The sequence below is a fragment of the Amblyomma maculatum genome, chromosome 1, assembly GCF_055883805.1.
Source record: "Amblyomma maculatum isolate TAMU_Amacu chromosome 1, ASM5588380v1, whole genome shotgun sequence".
Lineage (NCBI taxonomy): Eukaryota > Metazoa > Arthropoda > Arachnida > Ixodida > Ixodidae > Amblyomma > Amblyomma maculatum.
Genome location: NC_139344.1, coordinates 475839641 through 475863495, shown reverse-complemented (window position 1 = coordinate 475863495; position 23855 = coordinate 475839641). Strand labels below are relative to the sequence as shown.

Here is a 23855-nt window from a genome sequence, read left to right as displayed (position 1 = left end):
TGGAGAAAAGGAAAGATTAACAGCGCCAACAAATAGACACTAACAAATAGGCACACGGGACTGGCGCTGGCAATCCAACATCAATTTAGAAACCACACCACATACAAACTTCTTCCTACCGCGTCGCAACCTATGCATCGCAGTGCAAGCCTACGCTACCTCACCTATAATGAAAAGCTAGTCGACTTTCACTGCTTCTTTCACAGTTCTTACACATATATATAACCTAATACTGGTGTCCGGCGTATTTCCAGATAAATATACGCCGGCTGTTCCCACCTTTTCAGAGGCGGGAACAGGAATGAAGTCTCGAAATATAGACCCATAATAATCATACCTCTTATCGCTAGAGGATTAGAATAGATAATATTGTCACGACTTAAGTCACAGGGAGCAGTGAAGGTACACGTAGCCGAGGACCCGAGAATAAGGTCGGCTTGTAGTTCCGATCACAGAGTCCAGCACCAGCGCGCCGCTCGTGCCAACAACCGCTTCGTCGTCGTCGGCACCAAACATGGCTGTCGCATGGCGCTAGGCACGTGGCATTATTCCCCCCCGTGAAAGAAAGCATCGTCCCTATGACAGGGTGAGAGGAGAAAAAAATTAGGCATGAGGTGAACTGCACAATAACGCAAGGTTTCACTTGCAGGAAGCGCTCAGTCACTCGAAAAGTACGGCTTTAAGCGCACCACATGCACAATTTCAGGCCGCTGGCGTCGAACACTGACGGTCACAGTTCCATCTGGAATGACTTCGTAATTAACGCTGTTTAAGCGGTGCAGGACTTTAAAGGGTCCGAAATAGCGGTGGAGTAGTTTCTCGCTCAAGCCTTTGTGGCTCACGGGGGTCCACACCCACACTTGGTCCCCTGGTTCCTAGTGGACTTCCCTGTGCCAAAGGTTATATGTCGAGCATCGGTGGCATGCTGCTCCTTGATGTGCAAGCGGGCCAGCTGACGGGCTTGCTCGGCCTGTTCTGCGAAATGGGCGGCATCGTGTTCGACCGCTTCTTCACCGCACGGGAGCATCGCGTTCAACATCGTGCGGGCCACTCTGCCATAAACGAGACGAAACGGCGTAAACTTCGTGGTTTCCTGCGGCGCCGTATTGTAGGCGAAGGTGACATACAGCAGGATCTCGTCCCACATTTTATGTTCAACGTCGATGTACATTGAGATCATGTCCGCCAAAGTTTTGTTTAGCCGTTCCGTTAATTCATTTGTCTGAGGGTGATACGCTGCTGTTGTGCGATGCTCGGTATGGCTGAGAGTTAAGGTGTCCCGCAGTAGCCGCGCTGTAAACGTCTTTCCTCGGTCAGTAATGATGGTCGGCGGTGCACCGTGTCTTAGCACAATGTCGTTCATAAAGAATCGAGCAACTTCGCCGGCAGTAATTCGGGCCTTCGTTTCAGCGTAGCGTGTTAAGTAGTCTGTGGCGACTACGATCCACTTGTGTCCGTTCGAGGATAAAGGAAATGGGCCTAAAAGGTCCATGCCCACTTGCTCGAAGGGTGTGAGGGGTGGTTCAATAGATTGTAACATACCGGATGGCTTGAGCGTGGGTTTTTTTAGCCGCTGGCATTGTCGACAAGTCTGTACGTAACGTCTAACGCTCGGAGAAAGATGTGGCCAGTAATAGTTCTGCCGGACTCGGTATAGGGTGCGTGTAAAGCCAAGATGCCCTGAAGTTGGTTCGTCGTGGCAGGCCAGGAGGATTTTGTGCCTTAGATTAGCCGGTATGACTTGCAGGTATGTTTTTGCACTCGACGTAGAATTCTTATAAAGCACCCCATTGCGGAGGCAATACGACGACAACCCCGGAGCAAGATACCGGGGTATTGTAGGATGCCCACCTTCAAGATGGTCAATAATCAGTCGCAGCTCGTCGTCGGCACGCTGTTTGGAGACGAGATCGGACGTAGTGACTGCTCCGAGGAAGCTATCGTCGTCGGTGGCATCTGACGAAGGAGGGCCGACGGGCGCGCGGGACAGGCTATCAGCATCGGTGTGCTTCCGGCCAGACTTATAAATAACATCGAAATCGAACTCCTGCAGGCGCAATGCCCAACTGCTAAGCGGCCACAAGGATCCTTAAAGTTTTTCAGCCAACACAACGAGTGATGGTCAGTCATGACACAAAACGGTCGGCCATAAAGGTACAGGCGGAACCTGGCAGCGGCCCATACTACCGCCAAACATTATTTTTCAGTGGTGGAATAGTTACACTCAGCATGGGAAAGTGCACGGCTGGCGTAGACAATTACTGTTTCGACCCCGTCTTGGTGCTGAACTAGAACGGCACCAAGGCCGACGTTGCTCGCATCCGTGTGTAACTCTGTGTCGGCATCATCGTCGAAATGTGCTAGGATCGGGGGTGACTGGAGCCGGCGTCGTAACTCGTCGAAAGCCATCTGCTGCTCGGCGCCCCAGGAAAATGATGCGTCATCTCGAGTCAGGACAGTCAGAGGGCTGGCCAGCCTCCAAAACCGTCGGACTGCTTTTTTGTGGGCGGGGACGGGAAAGGCAGCAACGGCAGCAACGGCAGCAAGTTTCTCAGGGTCAGCTCGGATGCCATCAGCACTCACGATGTTCCCAAAAAACTTCAATTCGGGGAACCCGAAGTGGCACTTTTGAGGCTTTAGAGAAAGGTTGGCAGACCGGACAACTTCGAGAACAGTTCTCAGGCGGCGCAGGTGTTCCGTGAACGTCGGTGAAAAAATTATCATGTCGTCGAGATAAACAAGGCATGTCTGCCACTTAAGACCTGTGAGCACAGTGTCCATTATTCGCTGGAAGGTGGCAGAAGCACAGCAGAGCCCGAATAGGAGGACGCGGAATTCATAGAGCCCATCTGGTGTTACGAAGGCAGTTTTTTCACGGTCCCTCTCATCAACTTCAATTTGCCAATAACCACTCCTGAGGTCAATGGAGAAGTACTTGGCTCGGCGAAGTCGGTCGAGAGAGTCGTCAATCCGTGGCAGCGGGTAGACGTCCTTCTTTGTCATACTGTTAAGTTTCCGATAGTCCGTCTTTCTTTTTAACGAGGACTACAGGCGACGACCATGGGCTGCTTGAAGGTTGAATTACGCCATCGGCGAGCATCTCCTTGATTTGCTGTTGGATAGCGTCTCTCTCCCGAGGAGACACACGATAGGGCTGCTGATGGATGGGCCGAGTGCCTTCATGCGTGATAATCCGGTGTTTAATGACCGACGATTGCTGCACTTTAGATGAGGACGTGAAGCACACACGAAACTCCAGCAATAGATCTTGGAGTTGCCTCTTTTCAACGGAGGAAAGGCTAGAATTGATGTCGACAGCGTGTACGGCATCATCCGGTTCAGTGCTAGGCGTAGCTTCCTCTGAAACAAAACATTCGGCGACTTCGTGCAGAAGGTCGACATAAGCAATGACAGTTCCACGGAACAGATGTTGATGTTCATTGGAGAAATTGGTGACAAGCACCTCCGTCTCTCTTCCACGAAGGAAACAAAGACCTCTTGCCACAGAAACTCCCAAGGCGAGTGAGAGGGAGACATTAGGCTCAACAACCCGGAGGCCGTGATGTGGCTCGTCACAAGTAACTGTGGCGAGGATGCTGGCGCGTGGTGGCACTGTGAGGCTATCATCGGCGACTCGCAGCGTGGAGTGGGACCCGCGGTACGCATGCTTTTCAGTGGCCAGTTTGGCGGAAAACGTCACCAAGCGGTTCGGTAGATCTATAGTGGCACCGTGCTCACGAAGGAAGTCGATGCCAAGAATAACATCACGAGAGCATTCGCGTAGAACAAGAAAAGTCGCAACAAATGTGCAGCCTCACACCGTAACCCGAGCTGTACGCATACCCAGTGGTGCAACCACATGTCCGCCTGCCGTCCGTATGTCTGGTCCGTTCCATGGCGTCATCACCTTTTTCAGTGCCCTTGTAAGCCGCCCGCTAAGGATAGAATAATCGGCTCCCGTATCAAGCAAAGCGCTGACCTCCTTCGTGTCGACGATAACAGGGATGTCCAGGGAGACCCGGCCAAGACCAGGGCCCGTCGACGTCGGTTCGGAGTGAAGTGAGCGGTGTGGCGGCGGAAGCTGGACGGCAGTTGGGTGGTCGGCGTCGGGACAATTCAATGTCGACGGCAGGTCGTAGTGAAGCAGGCGGTGCGGCGGCGGAAGCTGGGTGGCAGTTGTGTGGTCTGCGTCGGGGCGATTGAAGCGACACGGCGGTGATAACTGGTCAGCGATGCGGACGACGTCGGGCGATCTGATCTGTGCGGCGAAAACTGGACAGGAATTCGGCGTTCGACGTAAGGGCGAATCGAGCGGTGCGGTGGTGGAAGCTTTACGGCGAATCGGTGTGCGGCGCCCTCGCCCCCAAAGGTTGTCAGAGCTAGTTTTCCCGATGAGGGCTCGAGGAACCATGGCGTCCAGTAGTATACCGTGGCCCAGAGGGCGAAGAGCGACGAGGCGAAGGCGAGCGCGACTCGCGACGAGGAGAATGTGGCAGACTACGCTGGCGCGTGACTTAGTCGGCGGTGTCCTGAGGCCGCTGACCAGGCCGTGGACGAGGGCTGTTGGGGGAAAACTAACTAAGGCCCATCTGACGATAAGGGCACTGCCGGTAGAGGTGACCTGCCTCGCCACAGTGGTAGCAGAGAGGGCGGTTATCTGGAGCTCGCCAGAGATCAGTCTTCCGGGGCGCCTGGCGCCTATCTGCCCAAAGGGGCAGCGGTTCCGCAGCGTGCACAGCGACCTAAGGTGGCGTGTAAGGCGAGGGTGTAGGTAGCAGGGCTGGGCGGCATGTGACATCAGCATAAGGCATCCGCTGGGTGAGGCCCGGGGGTGGTGGTGGAACGACTGTACTTGTCGGTGGCGTGAGTGCATTCTGGACCTCCTCACGTATGATGCTGGCCAGGGAAGCCACGCCAGGAGTAAATGATCCATGAAGTTGCTGGAGCTCCTCGCGAACCACAGTGCGAATGAGGTCGCGAAGGGAGCTTATATCTGCCCCGGGATTGTAGTCGGTTCGGTCAGACGGCGGTAGTGTGGAGATGGAATTCAGCGGCCGAGCGTACTGGCTGCATCGCTGCTGTAGCAGTTTCTTCATGATCACAGCTTCAGCCAGAAACGCCGCGACGGTGGTGGGCGGGTTCCGCACGAGGCCGGAAAAAAGCTGGTCTTTGACGCCGTGCATCAGGTGCCGCACGTTCTTCTCCTCACTCATGGACGGATCGGCACGATGGCAAAGGCGCATGATGTCTTCAACGTACATTGCGACCCCTTCGTTCTGACGCTGAACTCGAGAGGTCAGGGCACGCTCGGCATTCTCTCGGCGGTCACTGTTGGCGTACGTACCGAGGAGCTGGCTTCGGAATGCCGGCCACGTAGAGAATGTGACCTCGCGGTTCTCGAACCATGTCCGAGCAGCGTCTTCAAGGCTGAAGTAGACGTTCCGCATTTTGCAGCGTCGTCCCAGCCGTTAAACGTCGCGACCCTTTCGTAGTGAGCTAACCAGTCCTCGGCGTCTTCAAACTGCTCACCGTGAAATGGTTTAGGGGCACGTGGAGTCTGAAGGATGAGACAGGACGAAGAGGTGGAAGGGACAGTCATGGTACGGGTGGGCGGTGTCGTTTCCACAGCTAGGGTCTCTTCGTCAAGAGGGAAGGCCTCGGGGGGCAAGCCTCGGAGCCGTCGGCTGGTACGATGAACAGGAGTGGTCACGAGAGGCGGCCGCGTAGGGTCGTCCGCAGGAGAAGGGATCATCGATGGCACCTCCACCAGTGTCACGACTAAAGTCACAGGGAGCCGTGAAGGTACACGTAGCCGAGGACCCGAGAATAAGGTCGGCTTGTAGTTCCGATCACAGAGTCCAGCACCAGTGCGCCACTCGTGGCAACAACCACTTCGTCGTCGTCGGCACCAAACACGGCTGTCGCGGGCGCTAGGCATGCGGCAATATTTACTAGACTGTTAGATTTTTTTTGATACACAGAATACGATTACTGAATGTCAGCTTGGTTTCAGAAAGGGAAGTTCTACCGAAACAGCATATTAACAATCAAAGAATTAATATGCGCAAATTTGAAAATATAATTTTCACCTTGCTTGTCAGATGGAAGGATGGATGCACTAGGTGCGATCCTCCTGTGAGGGTACAGACCTCAACCTGCGACCATCATCATCCTACGGCTACCCCAGGCAAGGCCTCCCGCACCATAAGGTTTGGGGGTTTTTCTGTTTCGGGGAGCGGGCTTTTCCCAGCCAAGGGGCTCATGCAATCCGGCCTGTTCCCACCGGGGCGGGGTCGCAGTGCATATGCACCACGTCCGCACCACCCCGATGGGTCGAAGCCTGACGCGAGCAAGTCTTCTAATATCTCACTTCGAGTTTTCTGTTTTCTTCTTTGAAGATCACCATGGGGTGTCCCCATTCTTCAAAAAACTTCTTTCTCCCTAAGTGGCGTCTCTCTCTCTATATATGGAACCATAGTTCTTTTCTGATTTTGGCCTTCACTTCATGGAGGCTCGGAGTCTTGTTCGAGTAGGCCGCTTTGCAGCGGGCCAACCACACCTGATAGTTGACCTCTGCCAGTGTCAAGACAAACTGTTTGCGCCCTTCCTTTGGAAGTGGGTTGAAGTAGCGCACGGTGGGGTATGGGATCCCGGGGAGGCCGAACATATCTCTGAGACGCTCTAGGAGTGCTGCGGGAATTAGGCAGTCAAGAAAGATGTGCTCCGCTGTCTCTCGGGCCAAGCAGAAGGGACACAGGTCAATCATTCCTGACGTCGCAGGGACGAAGGCACGCCTTCTGATAGGTAAGATGCCTCTTGTGAACCTCCACATCAGGGAGGCTCGGCGTGCATCGAGGAAGTGGGCGGTTATGTACTGCCAACTGGGTCTTTCTGCACATAGCATGTAGCTTGATAGGCGGGCACGGAGCGGAGGGGTGATCATATTGATAATATCTCTCAGGTGCATGGTTCGTGGGTCAACGTCAGACGAGCTTTCTTTCAGGTACCTGTGGCTGCGGTTCGGTAAAATGATAGGGGCGACCCTGCATGCGGGGTGTTGTGGTGTAGGGCCTTCTCAGTGAATGTTCGCAGCCGTGTCGACAGATAGTACGAAGCCATCGTTTTTGTTAGCGGCATGTCGCATTCGACGGCTCTGAATGTCCATTTGATGTGCAGAGCCCTTGCGAGAATATCCAGATCGGGCAGCCCCAGGCCACCTTTGAATCTGGGCAGGCAGACAATGGCTCGTTTTACCTTATCGGGGGCTCCCTGCCACAAAGAGCGGTATATGTGTTTCTGGAGCTGTTTTTTCTTGTCTGGGGGGATATCAAGAATGCTGGCCACAAAGCTGAGGGTAGAAATCAGCATTGTCTTGATGATGGTGGCCTGCGCAGTCAGGGGACATTTTAGAGCACCAAGGTTGTGGGTTTTGATGCTTAGTTGCTCTTCAGCCCTATTCCAATTTCTATGCGCTGGCCCAGCCGAATCGAAGAAATATCCGAGGATTCCTGTCTCGCGAGTAACAGAGATCGATTGGATAGTGGTAGGGGAGGGGGTCGCGTTGAAGGCCATAACAGTCGATTTCTTGTGATTGAGGTGAGCCCCACTCGCTTGGCAGTACTCCGTAGTTAATTCAAGTAGTCTCTCCAGTGATGTGTCTGGCACCACCACAGAAACGTCATCCGCGTAGGCGAGCACTGGAGTGCAGGGAGGGCCAGCTGGCAAAGGTGTTTTGTGGATGCCGCCATCTCTAACAATCTTTTGCAGGAGGGGTTCAATCGCTATGACATAGAGCAACGGGGAGAGGGGGCAACCTTGACGGACACCCCTTTCCACGGGGAATGCCATTGAGATGTGCCCCTGTACAATGACTGCTGCTTGTGGTGCGGCACAAAGCGCCTTGCACATATTTATGTATTGTACGGGAATGCGCGCGAGCTCAAGTGTCCTAAACAGGTACTCGTGACTCAGGCGGTCGAATGCCTTCTCTTGGTCCAGGGAGCAAAGAAAGCCATTGAGGCTGCGCGATTCCATCCATGTCAAAAGGTCTCTCAGAGCCATGCCATGGAGTTCTACCGAACGGCCTGGGACATAGCAAGCCTGTTGCGGGCCTACTATTGACGATAGAGCAGGCGTCAGGCGTAAGGAGAGACATTTGGCAATTGCCTTGTAGTCCGTATTTAGAAGGGTTATTGGCCTCCAAGCTTTAAGGACGCTGCTCCTGGAAGTGTCCTTGCACAGGAGTGTGATGAGGCCTTCGTTCATACTTGGAGTCAGTTCCCCTCGCTCTAGGGTGTCGTTTACTAAGCTGGTGAAAGCGGTCTTTAGCGACGGCCAAAATTTTATGTAAAAAGCTGGCGGGAGTCCATCCATACCAGGGCTTCTGCTTGGCTTCATCTGTTTTAGGGCTGTGTGTAGTTTTTCAGACGACAGCCATCTGTCGTCTAGGTTAGGTGCGTCAGTTGCTACCTCCAGCTGGAACGATGTGGGGGTGCAGGGCTCAGCAGCATAAAGTTCGATGTAGAAATCGCGTGCTAAACTCAATACCTGCTCAGGGTTCGTAACAATATGGCCGGTGAGTGGATCTTCGACTGCAGAGAGGGTTTCGTTCTTTCTGGCAAGGCGACGGCGTAGCAGATGACGCGAACACCATGCCTCGGTTTCCCATCGTTCAGCGCGTGCTGTTGCGCGAAGTCTGTCCCAGCGCCGATTTAGAAGACGATGGAACTCCTTACGCAGGGTGGCCAACGCCGCGGGGATGCTTGGTCCCTGAGAAAATGGGGCCGATAGCGCGAGAAGAAATATAGTCGGTTACAACTTGCTGTTGGGCGAGTTGGTTCACACTGGACAAAGAAATAGGGTGCGCAAAAGGGACGATCACTTTAGAGGAGAACACAGGACAGGCGCAGACCTACAATAGAGGAAATAAGCACAGATGCTTGGCCCATTACGTGGAAAGACAGAAAGAAGAGCTCGACGTAGAAGAAATATAGTCGGTTAAAACTTGCTGTTGGGCGAGTTGGTTCACACTGGACAAAGAAATAGGGTGCGCAAAAGGGACGATCACTTTAGAGGAGAACACAGGACAGGCGCAGACCTACAATAGAGTAAATAAGCACAGATGCTTGGCCCATTACGTGGAAAGACAGAAAGAAGAGCTCGACGTAGAAGAAATATAGTTGGTTACAACTTGCTGTTGGGCGAGTTGGTTCACACTGGACAAAGAAATAGGGTGCGCAAAAGGGACGATCACTTTAGAGGAGAAGACAGGACAGGCGCAGACCTATAACAGAGGAAATAAGCACAGATGCTTGGGCCATTACGTGGAAAGACAGAAAGAAGAGCCCGACGTAGAAGAAATATAGTCAGTTACAACTTGCTGTTGGGCGAGTTGGTTCACACTGGACAAAGAAATAGGGTGCGTAAAAGGGACGATTACTTTAGAGGAGAACACAGGACAGGCGCAGACCTACAATAGAGGAAATAAGCACAGATGCTTGGCCCATTACGTGGAAAGACAGAAAGAAGAGCCCGACGTAGAAGAAATATAGTTGGTTACAACTTGCTGTTGGGCGAGTTGGTTAACACTGGACAAAGAAATAGGGTGCGCAAAAGGGACGATCACTTTAGAGGATAACACAGGACAGGCGCAGACCTACAATAGAGGAAATAAGCACAGATGCTAGGCCCATTACGTGGAAAGACAGAAAGAAGAGCCCGACGTAGAAGAAATATAGTCGGTTACAACTTGCTGTTGGGCGAGTTGGTTCACACTGGACAAAGAAATAGGGTGCGTAAAAGGGACGATCACTTTAGAGGATAACACAGGACAGGCGCAGACCTACAATAGAGGAAATAAGCACAGATGCTCGGCCCATTACGTGGAAAGACAGAAAGAAGAGCCCGACGTAGAAGAAATATAGTCGGTTACAACTTGCTGTTGGGCGAGTTGGTTCACACTGGACAAATAAATAGGATGCGCAAAAGGGACGATCACTTTAGAGGATAACACAGGACAGGCGCAGACCTACAATAGAGGAAATAAGCACAGATGCTTGGCCCATTACGTGAAAAGACAGAAAGAAGAGCCCGACGTAGAAGAAATATAGTGGGTTACAACTTGCTGTTGGGCGAGTTGGTTCACACTGGACAAAGAAATAGGGTGCGCAAAAGGGACGATCACTTTAGAGGATAACACAGGACAGGCGCAGACCTACAATAGAGGAAATAAGCACAGATGCTTGGCCCATTACGTGGAAAGACAGAAAGAAGAGCTCGACGTAGAAGAAATATAGTCGGTTACAACTTGCTGTTGGGCGAGTTGGTTCACACTGCACAAAGAAATAGGGTGCGCAAAAGGGACGATCACTTTAGAGGAGAACACAGGACAGGCGCAGACCTACAATAGAGGAAATAAGCACAGATGCTTGGGCCATTACGTGGAAAGACAGAAAGAAGAGCCCGACGTAGAAGAAATATAGTCGGTTACAACTTGCTGTTGGGCGAGTTGGTTCACACTGGACAAAGAAATAGGGTGCGTAAAAGGGACGATCACTTTCGAGGAGAACACAGGACAGGCGCACACCTACAGTAGAGGAAATAAGCACAGATGGTTGGCCCATTACGTGGAAAGACAGAAAGAAGAGCCCGAAGTAGAAGAAATATAGTCGGTTACAACTTGCTGTTGGGCGAGTTGGTTAACACTGGACAAAGAAATAGGGTGCGCAAAAGGGACGATCACTTTAGAGGATAACACAGGACAGGCGCAGACCTACAATAGAGGAAATAAGCACAGATGCTTGGCCCATTACGTGGAAAGACAGAAAGAAGAGCCCGACGTAGAAGAAATATAGTCGGTTATAACTTGCTGTTGGGCGAGTTGGTTCACACTGGACAAATAAATAGGGCGCGCAAAAGGGACGATCACTTTAGAGGATAACACAGGACAGGCGCAGACCTACAATAGCGGAAATAAGTACAGATGCTTGGCCCATTACGTGTTAAGACAGAAAGAATAGCCCGACGTAGAAGAAATATCCCAGGCAGCACAAAGCATTGGGCCAATGTTGTAAGTACGACGGCAAGCAGTGGCCCTACATTGGGCCAGCCTAACCAGCATGCTCCCAACATAGGACATGCCAGTCAACACAATGTCCAACAATGGCCCAGTCTAGCCAGTGCTCTCCCAGTGTTGGCGCTGCCAGTAGCCAACACTGGCTAGCTTGGGCCAGGATGTACAGTGAGTTCCCGATATTGGCTTCTGCCGTACATACAGAAGGTCTATGTTGGACCGAGATTGCCGTTGTTCCTCCAATAATGGTCGCACGGGTTTTAAAACTGGCTATAATGGGCCAAGCTGTCCTGCCTTCCTCCGTCATTGGGTTTTCCGTTTTTTAAAACTGGCTACAATGGACCAAGTTGTCCTGTGTTCTTCCGGCATTGGATGTTCCGGTTTGTAAACATGGCTACAATGGACAATGTTATCCTCTGTTCTTCCAGTATTGGATGTTCAGTTTTTTAAAGATGGCTACAATGGACCAAGTTGTCCTGTGTTCCGCCGTCGTTGGCCGTTCCTTTTTTAAAACTAGCTACAATGGACCATGTTGTCCAGTGTTCTTACGGCGTTGCCCGTTCAGTTTTTAAAACTGGCTACAATGGGCCAAGGTGTCCTGTGTTCTTCCGACGTTGACCGTTCCGTTGTTTTAAACTGGCTGTAATGGACCATTGCAATTTGTCTTGTGTTTTTCCAGTATTAGCTATCCCTGTATGAAAACTGCCCACGATGGACCACTTTTTCCCCTGATCTCGCAAATGTCATTGCCATCCTAAAAACGCAGCTTTAATAGGCTGCCGAAGTGAATATTTTCCGTTGACCATTCAATCAAAACAAATTCTCCATTTTTATGGTTGAATACACGTGCGCTGGACGCCAAACCGCGGCATTTAATTCCGACAACATTTCAGCCGATCGTTCGGACCTCACCAAGTACCACGTACGGGACGACAATTACTATAACGCATTCAAGCACGTACCGCTGCAACTGTCCGGATTCGTCATATGCGGCGCACCTTTGGGGGTCAGCTATATGTGTTTATGGTTTTAGCCTATTGGCATGCATGCAGATTTCGTCGCAGGCGCATACGTTTGTCGCACAATTATATCTAATGATAGCACGACCGTGCGACCACATATGTATACCCCAGACCGGCTAGCACTCACGACTCAATATGCCTGTATTGGACGCCGATTACATCCCTGCATCTATACGTAACCTATAGTACAAATCCAGTTGTCAGTGAGAACGCGCATAAAAACGAAATCGTGTCGCCATAGCATGTTCATGTGACATTAAATTAGTGATTAGAAGGTAGCTTTTTCATTGCCGAGAAGGAAAACGTTGCCTCAAGTTGAAGGAACAAATGACCATTTTCTCAGCGATGTTTTTGTTCTAGTGCTTTTGTATTATCCATAAGGAACTACGCGCAGCATCGTCTGTTTACCTGGAGAAAGGACCGAATACGATGTGCGTACTTTCTAGACGCAATCACTGGAAAATGAAAAGCCGGAAGACTCGCGAGGTTACCATTTTAGTTTTGGGCATTCACACGGTGGTAAAAAAAAATGACAGTTTTTCGTGCAGACTGCGAGCATGAAGGCCCCAGTACATTTATATGGCGCACAACATATATATAGCCAATAAACAAAAAAAAAATAGTTTTTTCCGCCTATTAGTTTAGAGTTTGACCATTCCAACCGCGCTAGGCGGTGGCAAAGGAATAAAAAAAAACTGTACAGGAATGAAAATAATGTGCGCTGTCGAGTCATTCGAAAAAACGAATGCAGCCTACAAACACTGTTTTAATGAGGCAGTTTTCCATGCCCTTTCCAATTCTTTCATTCTACTAAAATGATTTGGAATACGTTGCTTGCTCATTGAACGTTATCGTCTTTTGTGCAATCCGCGTTAAGGTGAAGGTGATTGCGAAAAACGTCTGTGTATTGCCTGATGCCACAGCGCTTCAGGACCTCGACGCGCACAAAAATGATTCTGAATCATTCATTGCTGTGTCTGTCACCGTCGATTTGCGAAGTCGAGACAAAACATGAGCGAAGAAATATTGTTACAGCTGGAGAATGATGAGGACGAAGTGGCGCGCTCGTTCGTGGAAGATTAAGAAAAAGAAGTGCGTCGAATGGGCGGCCCTCGTAGCCTGGCTCCTTGGCTGTTCCTCAATGTATATATCTTTAATCCTCTTTTGTAAATATATTTCTCCCTGTTACAAAATTATATGCCAAAATTTAAAAACCTTGAACAATTCACAAATTCCGTAGAATGTTCAGAACAGCGCGGTGCGCTATAATTGGACAAAGGCTTTATCGATGTGGCCATAATTACTTGCGCAACAAAATTATGCAAGGTGTTTTAATGGTTTTGAAAGCTGAGGTAGTGTAGAATAGGTGGAAAAAGTTCAAACAATGTGAAAACTGTTTTTGTTTTCCTAAAAATTTTCAATGTTCGCTGTTTTCTGTAAATTAGCGCGATCGTATCTCTGTATCCAAATGTCATAAAAATATGAGCTTTAGCTGTTTGCGGATAATTATGCTGAGAACATATTGTGGAATTATTGCTGCTCTACCACGAACCTTTTCTGAAATAAAGGCCTGCAAATTAGGAAAATTTTTGTTTCCTGGGCCGATGTTTAGAATTTTTATAAAAACATCTACTCATACCCGAAAAGCGAACATTAACTGAATACAAATAAAAACATGTATATATTTAGTCGGATAATTTTCAGCTAGCTAACTTGAGCATAATTTGTATAATCTATAACCAAAGTTGGCCAGAATAGAAGAGAAGCTCGGAACTCCACCTCTTTGACATTATTAATCAGTCATCACGCAACAGTATATAATATTTTGAAGTAAATATAAAAGGTCGAACGACCATCCTTTGTTCGATCATAGGTGGCGAAAGGGAGGGGACGCGCGCATTTGTCGATGCACCAGCTGTATGGATTTACGCAAGAATGTGGATGGTAGATGGGGAGGCTTTCTATTTTTTTAGAAAATGTTTGTCCGTGGTTGGCTTGAAGAAACAATGCGTTTGCGAACACACAAAACAAAACTATTTATTAGAACTCGACTCGAGCGGTGCGCGCTGGCGGCCGCTCATCGGCACGGTCCGAAGTCACAGCTGGCCGGTGCAAGCAGAAGAGGGCTGGGTAAAGGACGAATGGAATGTTGAGAGGGTCGTTGGTCCTTCGTTCCCACGCGCAGCCCTTGCGAACACAACACCGCGGCGGGAATCACGCGCAGGTTGAGCGGGTCGTTGTTCCCTCTCGCCTACGCGTCTACGTGCAAGACACAACAGACAGCATCCCCAGCTGCGCTGCTGTGCGGCGTCCTCCCGAAGCGTTCATTTCAGAGCTTGTTGGAGACGCTACAAGACTTGTGACAGCTTCTTAAACCTTTCTTTAATTTCTTCCCTCATTAATTTTCTTTTTCATTGTGCTGTGCATAATTTTCTCTTGCGCCTATACATGTCCATGTGCTCCGGTTGGTGCTTGCTACATATCAGTGAATAGCTGAGCTGTGAAATGTCGCCGGAGTACGGATTACAGCAACGGCGGGATACCATCGGCATTATCGGACTCAGTGAACGCCGTCATCTTAGACCGTGAGTATATATCTTTGCAGCATGCCATTGCTTCATAATTGGTTCTATATAATCTCCTACCAGTCCAAAATGTTCTCTTTCCTTATTCTCCTCGAAACAACTGCGCGAAGCATGACTTCAAGAACTAAGCGAATTTTCGTCCGGGTTACATGCAAGCAATAAGTGCGTGGGCTTATTTGCTGGCTGCGATATGAATAGCATTTGCGCCGAAAATAGAGGAGCCGTGCGTAACAGGTGTGTATGCCACTAACACGTGACAGAACACTGCAGGCAGCCATTTGCGCAGTTTTTTGACTGCGCAGCGCGCCGCAATCAATTAGTAACCAGATCCTATGCGCCCAGCTTTGTACATATATTTTGGACAGCCTCTCTTCTGCGCGCAGGAAGCCATGTTCACACAGTTTTTGGATTTTGTTAAGAGTTAAGGGCAGTTTTTTGTTTTCAGATGTACAGACGAAGTTTTGAAAACTGTTCGTGCCGTCTGTGCAAGCGAATTTTACAGTGGGGCAGACATGTGCGTGATGCCGCTTGATGACTAGGCTATAATTAAGTCATAATGAACCTCCACTTTTATAATGGTTAATATCATATTGAGGAATTGAAAGCCGTTAACAGCGCAAGTGAGCCCCTTTTCAAAATTTTCTTAATCGACGCCCCCCTTCTGAGCACGTGCCTTCAGGTGAGGGCGTTATCAGAAAGCGGCGACAATAGGAGAGCGATTTCGCAGACGCGCTTCGAGGGCGGGGGAAAATAACAATACAAGCAAAAAGGCACATCAGCCGTGTGTGCACTGCGTCCCTGTCACTGCAAAGTAAACAACGTGCACGCGGGACACAATGTACAAAACACTGACGGCCGGTATGATGCAACCATATCGTCCGAAATATTGCTCGCGAAGCGCTCGATGACGGCGCGCACTTTCAGGCGAAATGGGACAGGACGTCAGGTCCGCCTGTTCGGCAATTACAGCTCTTTGTACCTCACGTGCCGTACCGTATGCATGAAGTGCACGCCATAGCCATCGTGCAAGAATGTTGAAACCGAAGCAGCGATCCACGTATTCTAATTCTATAGGAAATCATTTGGGAGTAGAAAAGAGCAACTTAATATGATGTGCATGGTTCTTTAATGAACGATATGTATAAATGGACGGTTGAATAGTTACAGTAATGGAGTGTTCCCGGTAGAATTGTTTACGGCCGTGACCGCAATAAACATTACTCATATTGCTCTTAGCTTTAAGCTCTGGCATTGGTAAGCCTATCTAAAGAACCGACTGGCAGTGACAGGTTGTTTACAGCTGTTGATCAAAAGGTAGGCCATTATGCTATTATTGCAGGCATATTTGCTTCTTTTTGTACCTCTGTTTACTAAAACTTAATTTTGTTCCCCATTCCTAGGGACGCTGCACCTCTTACAACACTAACTGTTCAGTCGCTTTTATTTAAGTATACAAAAAGGAGGAAATGCGCATGCACTCATAGGATAGCCTGTCTTTCCGTTAACAGCTGCAAATAACACGCCACTGCTCCTCGGTACTTTGGATGAAGTTTTCAATGGGGTTACCTGAGATGCCTAGCAATTGCTGTAATATTTATACCAATCACTGCAGTGAAACAGAAAGGTAACACTGCATCACTTTAACTGCTGCATGCACCTATAAACGTGCCTTAATTTATTGCCTATTCTTAAACACGCAGGACCTCTTACTATAGGCTTTGTTCAGTAAGCAACCGTCTTTCATTGCTTCAATTTCTATCTCTCCACCACTTTCTTGTTGCTCTGGGTGTGATCATTTGATTTCATTGTTCAAATCATATTGTTTTATTATGTGTGAATGATTTAGCCTGCACATACATGCTTTCATTTTTTTAGATGCGCATCGGGAGCGTTTTCTACTTAGAAGTGGATCGATTGAGTTGTATCACTGGTGCGAAAACCGACAACCCCCAGAAGATATGTGTCCTGTGGTTGGAAGGGCAATAAAGAAGAAGAAAATCAGCGGAAAAGCCTGCCTAAAAAAAGGTAGCACTGCATCACTGTAACTGTTGCATGCACCTTTAAATATGCCTTATTTTTATTGCCTATTCTTATAGACGGTGGACCTCTTGCTATTGGCTTTTTGCAGAAAGCAACCGCCTTTCATTGCTTCAATTCCTATCTCTCCACCACTTTTTTGTTACTTCGAGTGTGATCCTTTGATTTTATTGTTCAAATCATATTATTAAATCGCCGGTGAATGATTTCGCCTACACATACATGCTTTCATTTTTTTTAGGTGCGCATCGAGAGTGTTTTCTACGTATAAATGGATCGATTAAGTTGTATCACTGGTGCGAAAACCAACAGTTCGGTACCCCCAGAAGATTTGTGTCCTGTGGGTGGCAGGGGTATAAAGAAGAGGATAATCAGTGGAAAAGCCTGCCTAAAAACTTACAAAGATGGCGCAAAAGCGAAATGCTGATCAGGGTTAGAGTCTGATTACTTCTGTTATCCCATTTCACTTGCTAGGTGATGTGACATATATGAAGCACCTTAGTATAATTTGTGGTATACTCACTGAAAATTGTGTAGACATTAACTTTTTTCTCGTTCAATTATTTTGAGTGACGCACGAATTGGAATAAAACGAAGTCATCCACACGTCTAATGCCCATAGACATTAGATGCGTGGATGAGCTCATTAATTGTGTTCCTATGTGAGCATGCAATAGTTTGTCGAATATATTAATATGTTAAAAGTTGATTTTTTTACTGTTAACCGGAATAATACATATGCTCCATATCATAGCATTATTCGCCTGTAGTTTGTATCTGCTCTTTCCTAAATTGTATTCTATAAAGTATACGTGTGTCATCTCGTACGTCTATTTAACTATCGAACAATTTGCAATCGAATCCCTTTTGTGATGTTTCAGCTACAAATAATGTATGACAGTTGTGACACTATAGGTAGCTTTAGGTATAACATATAGCGCGAAAATCTTTAATATATGCGATGATATTTTTATTCACCGTATTGGCTAAACCAGCCTGTTGAAGAGACGAAATGAAAACAAATATGGATGTCTTCGGACAGGAACAGTAATCGTGGTGCCATGACCATTTTTTTAATTAAATTTTCATATGTCGTGGGCTAATGTCTCGACACAAAGGAATGACCCTTAGGTTTGCCAGATGCGGCGTAGTATTCTCGAAAAAAAAAACGCCTATCACTAAAGCTGGAAAACGCCGTTTTTGTCGCTTCAAAAAGTTGCACGTTTGGAGGCCGGCTGGTTGCGTAAATTTTTGTCATCCACTGTTTTTTACTCACCGCATTTGGGTAACGTTTACTTGTATAAGAAGTATTAAAAGTGTGTTTCATTGATGCAGTTGATTTAGTAAAAAATCGCAAACTTTGCTTCAAGAACAACGCGCTACAAAAATGTTAATGTTCAACCTTACATACTGGCGTGACGCATTGCGTTGTTTGCACTAAAATATTCTGTGTTTATTACGCAGGTCATATTGTTAATTTAAGGCAGAATTTGAAGCTCTAAGCTGCTATGTGTGTTCTCCGTAACGCCACCAAAAGTATTATTCTGGAAAGCGATTTGCTTAAGATTGTAATTATAAAAATTACACATTGAAAAATCATCTTCAAAAATATAGTATTGTTAGTGGTGGTCAAAGCTGACAAATGGAATAATATATTAATAACCTAGATTGAATACTATTGCACCTAGAAATAAAAAAGAATGCAGGACAGAGAAAAAGTTCAGCCTTCACTTGCGTTCTGCCATGAAATTGACAGAAATAGTGAATTAATACCATTTTAAGCTATATTAAGTATTTGTCCCAGAAGCAGAAAAACGGTGTATAAGCGCTGACAATGTTTTAAATTTTACTTAAGGTAAAATGTAACTAAATTCAGCAAATACTAAATTGAAGTTTTGATGCCTATTCCATAAGCGGGAGCCATATAAGCACATCTATAGAACAAAAACAAGCATTTTTATATTTCTAATATTACATTTTGCAGAATTCAATATATTTACTGACTCAAATTAACAAAGTACTTTGCATTGTTTCCACAGATTTTGATAAAAATTGATGTTGCGGCCGTTTCTTCAATTCTAATCAGTTTTCCTTATTTTACCATTTTCTTACTTTTGTCCAATTTCAAAATAATATGCAGATACACACACAAATCTAGAGCTTCAAATTTTTTCAGAAATAAAGAATGGAACCTAGATAATGTAGAAAAATAGTTTCTGTGCCAAGATATTATTGGATCTTGCAAGAATGCAGGCTGAGTTTGGCCATTATCAGCACAAGCACTCGGTTTAATATTTAATGTTATATTTTTAAACAGTATAACGCAACTTTTTAGTCCGTGATATTTTTGAGGTACTGAAGATTTTTGAGAGGGATTTGAATGAAAATCGAAGATGATCTTTTTTTAATTGCAGCAAATTTGCCCTTTACTGCTGTTTTCGAATTCTGAGCAATTTTGATGCGTTGTGGAGAACACACCTAGTGGTCTGGAGCTCCAGATACTGCCTGGAATTAAGAACATGCGTCAGGAAGTGAAAACATATTTAGTGCAACCAACCTAATGCATCATATGCCAGTACATAAGGTTAAAAATGAATATTATTTTTGCAGCATATCGCTCCTGAAGCAAAGTTTGTGATTTTTTAATAACACAACTGCAAAAACAAAATAGGTTTTTAATAGTGTTTGTAAATATAAAACCTGCATATATTTAGTGAGTAAAAAAGAGCAGATGACAATCATGGCATCCAAACTTGCAACATTTTGAAATGGCAAAAACAGCGTTTTCTACCTCTAGAGATATACCATACAATTGTTTTTTTTTTCGAGGAAACTACACGTATCTTGAAAAACTAAGGTTAATTCTTTTGTGCCTAGATACTTGCCCACCACATATAAGAATTTCATTGGAAACGAAAGATGGCCATGGGACCTCGATTATGTTTCTTATCTAAGGCACCCATAATACGCTGTGAGAAAGCCAATATCAAGGGCTTTTTTTAATATTCCATATTTCGAACGGTTGTGCCATCTAAGAAAATTAGAAAGCTAGGCACACCTTAGGTGTAGCCAGCCCTCACTTTCTGTTACAGCTGCATTTGCTAAGCTGAATTAATGCGTTGATTACTTTATTTTAGCCACGAATATAGCGCTATTACGTGTCAATTTTAAAGAAAGGCCGCAGTGACGCGATTCCTGTAGAATTTGTAAGTGAAATCTGTAAACCTTACAAATCTACCCATATATATGATCTATTGCAGGTTTTATTCAAGCTACATTACACCTGCTGCGCCCCATAGCTTGAGCCAAGGGTTATAAATAAACCATTAGAAACAGACGATGGAAACCGGTGGTGCATTGCTGGCAGCCACTTAGGACAGCGCAGAAAATTTTTATTTTGTACGTGGGGAAGTGAGGTTATTCGCTTCAAGTACTAAATATTCACTTTAGACAATAAATAGGACTTACAGAGTCGGTGAGCACGTTCGGAAACACCTGTTTCAATATTTGCGGTTAGAAACCTCATGTGTACCTTTTTTTCCAGCTGTAGATAAATTCCGGGTTATGTAGATACCGAAACCGTTACCAGCCCATTCGCGCACCTCAAACATGATTTTGAGCGGACAAAACAACCTGCCGCTAAGATTGCTAGCCCCATGCATCAGTAAGGGTGATATGCTGGCGATGGTTGCTTCGCGTCGGCCCTTTGGCGCACATGAAGGCTCGAGTTACAATGAGCGCGCCGAACTTTGCAATGCGGATAATGACTACAAAGCGGTAAGGATATAAATGAGTTTAACAGTATTTTTCAGCTGTAAAATACAAATACAGTCTTGTTGGACGATGTGCTGGCGCGGACGAAGAAACCATAGGCAACTTGTAGGTCTAACGCTACACAGGGCTGTCGAGTCAAGCCAAGTCCTCAATTGTATTGTCCGGGAATCAGATTTCTGTATTTTCGTGGTTTCCTATTGCATCTGGCGTTCAAAATGCAGACGTGAGGGTTCTTTATCACAAATAATCAAACGTGGATTGTGCCGGTACTCTTCAAAGTAGCAACACCATTTATCGTGTAAGTCATTAATCAGTAATTTAGGTAAATAATATCAATAAGGATTCCAAACAAAACCTTTTCTGTGGCGCTCAAGGTAGCTTCCAGCAATATATATCTGGTTTCCTTTGCCTGGCTCCGAAATGTTTTTTTTTATCCCTTGGATCAAATTTGCTTGGACAAGCAGTATATGTGTAAAAATGATGCACCTGTGAGCTACCCGTTTAAGTGAGCTCCCGTTTAAGAGAACTACCCACAAAACCAGTCAAAAGCGTATATCAGCTAACCAGCGGCCAGTGCAGCAGTCGTGGGCTTAGATCGCTTGTGTATATTATATCTAGCCATTTAAAAAAATGAAAAGGGTCGCTGAACATTCTCTTGGTAACGATTATTAGTATAAACTGTTTGCACATCGCAGAAAGCGTAGGAGCGGCAAAAAACTAGCGCGCCAGTCATATGCGGAGACAGCCGATAATCAAGCACTAATTCCTAGTGTGGGATGAAACACTGGCTGTCTCAGCCGTATTGCTGTGGAGGCGATCAAAATGCAACAGGGCACATGCTATGCAATGTATATGCGTCTTTCATCCTAATAAACCCAAGGCAGCTGAAACTAGTCTGGAACTCATCAGTATAGTGTTTCTCATTGACCATAAATTTCGGTACATGAATCCTGGAATTTTCTACATCTTCCTAAAATAATGCGCGCGATTTTATATGCCTCGTAATAGTGTTGTAAATTTTGTTTCCTCATTGTTATTGTGCAGGTGCCATTTGCGAAAAAGTTGGGGTGGACGATTTGGAGGCACACGCATTTATTCGCAGGTGGCTGCCTGGTTCCTGTGACAGGAGGGGGGGGGGGGTGGAAGAAAAAGGCGTTATGCTGAAACCTCCCCTGGCGAACCAGGCATGCCACCTGTGAATGCAATTGCAGGGTCAGCCCCCTCACTACGCCTATGAGTGTGCCCTTCAGCTTCCTGGCCCCTTCCACTTCCCGAGAGCCCGCCCTGCCCTGACCAACCCTGCCACTGCCCCGCTAACTGCTGCTGTGTGTGCCCTCAGCGCTGGCTAGTAACAACTGCCGTCTATAGTAACAATTGCAATAAATATTATCTTTTTGTGAACCATGCTCTTGTTTTGTGAATATCTACTGGTTGCTCATGAGCAACAATTTGAATTTATATGGCCACTCCTATTTGAAAGGCCATTATTGTCCCAGCAAGTTCGATGTGCTGTCACGAATATGGCTAGAATGAAAAAGGCTGCATTTTATGGCCTGCACAGGCAGTGCCACAAAATGTGTAATCTTGACATCATCAATGGCACATGAATGGAGTAGCCGGTGTACCCATAAACCATTGGATTAATATTGGTATCGACAATATGCGGCATGAATGGAGTAGCCAGTGCACCTGCAATGGCTAACCATTGGTATGATATTGGCATTGACAATGGGCCATCAATGGAATAGCTGGTATTAAACAAATATTGGTAATACAATGATGGTATAATGCTGGACAGTATTGGCAAGAATCGTGCAAGAATGGAAAGTCTAATATTGTGCCTACATTGGTGGCTCCAGCTTGGTTGAACACTGGACCAATCTTGGAACGAAAGATGGGCCAAGAATGGAGAATGTAGTAAAATGCCCAAATGCCAATATCAGTCCAATATTGATGCCATTCTTTTCCAGTGATGAACCATTGTTGGACCAATGCTGGTGTGCTGCTTGGGATAGTCGGTTACAACTTGCTGTTTGGCGAGTTGGTTCACACTGGACAAAGAAATAGGGTGCGCAAAAGGGACGATCACTTTAGAGGAGAACACAGGACAGGCGCAGACCTACAATATAGGAAATAAGCACAGATGCTTGGCCCATTACGTGGAAGGACACAAAGAAGAGCCCGACGTAGAAGAAATATAGTCGGTTACAACTTGCTGTTGGGCGAGTTGGTTCACACTGGACAAAGAAATAGGGTGCGCAAAAGGGAAGATCACTTTAGAGGATAACACAGGACAGGCGCAGACCTACAATAGAGGAAATAAGCACAGATGCTTGGCCCATTACGTGGAAAGAAAGAAAGAAGAGCCCGACGTAGAAGAAATATAGTCAGTTACAACTTGCTGTTGGGCGAGTTGGTTCACACTGGACCAAGAAATAGGGTGCGCAAAAGGGACGATCACTTTAGAGGAGAACACAGGACAGGCGCAGACCTACAATAGAGGAAATAAGCACAGATGCTTGGCCCATTACGTGGAAAGACAGAAAGAAGAGCCCGACGTAGAAGAAATATAGTCGGTTACAACTTGCTGTTGGGCGAGTTGGTTCTCACTGGACAAATAAATAGGGTGCGCAAAAGGGACGATCACTTTAGAGGATAACACAGGACAGGCGCAGACCTACAATAGAGGAAATAAGCACAGATGCTTGGCCCATTACGTGGAAAGACAGAAAGAAGAGCCCGACGTAGAAGAAATATAGTCGGTTACAACTTGCTGTTGGGCGAGTTGGTTCACACTGGACAAATAAATAGGGTGCGCAAAAGGGACGATCACTTTAGAGGATAACACAGGACAGGCGCAGACCTACAATAGAGGAAATAAGCACAGATGCTTGGCCCATTACGTGTTAAGACAGAAAGAAGAGCCCGACGTAGAAGAAATATAGTCGGTTACAACTTGCTGTTGGGCGAGTTGGTTCACACTGGACAAAGAAATAGGGTGCGCAAAAGGGACGATCACTTTAGAGGAGAACACAGGACAGGCGCAGACCTACAATAGAGGAAATAAGCACAGATGCTTGGCCCATTACGTGGAAAGACAGAAAGAAGAGCCCGACGTAGAAGAAATATAGTCGGTTACAACTTGCTGTTGGGCGAGTTGGTTCACACTGGACAAAGAAATAGGGTGCGCAAAAGGGACGATCACTTTAGAGGAGAACACAGGACAGGCGCAGACCTACAATAGAGGAAATAAGCACAGATGCTTGGCCCATTGCGTGGAAAGACAGAGAGAAGAGCCCGACGTAGAAAAAATGTAGTCAGTTACAACTTGCTGTTGGGCGAGTTGGTTCACACTGGACAAAGAAA

General features: G+C 46.8%; 1 long non-coding RNA gene and 1 pseudogene across 1 annotated transcript; one reads left to right on the top strand and one right to left on the bottom strand.

Annotated features, from left to right (window-relative positions):
• The window catches only part of LOC146210018 (uncharacterized), a 495553-nt pseudogene that overhangs the window by 6211 nt on the left and 465487 nt on the right, over positions 1–23855 (bottom strand).
• Positions 14365–21885, top strand: LOC146210026 (uncharacterized). Its single transcript, XR_014707996.1, has 4 exons — positions 14365–14678; positions 16554–16703; positions 16957–17147; positions 21534–21885. It is a non-coding gene; the product is annotated as an uncharacterized LOC146210026 (long non-coding RNA).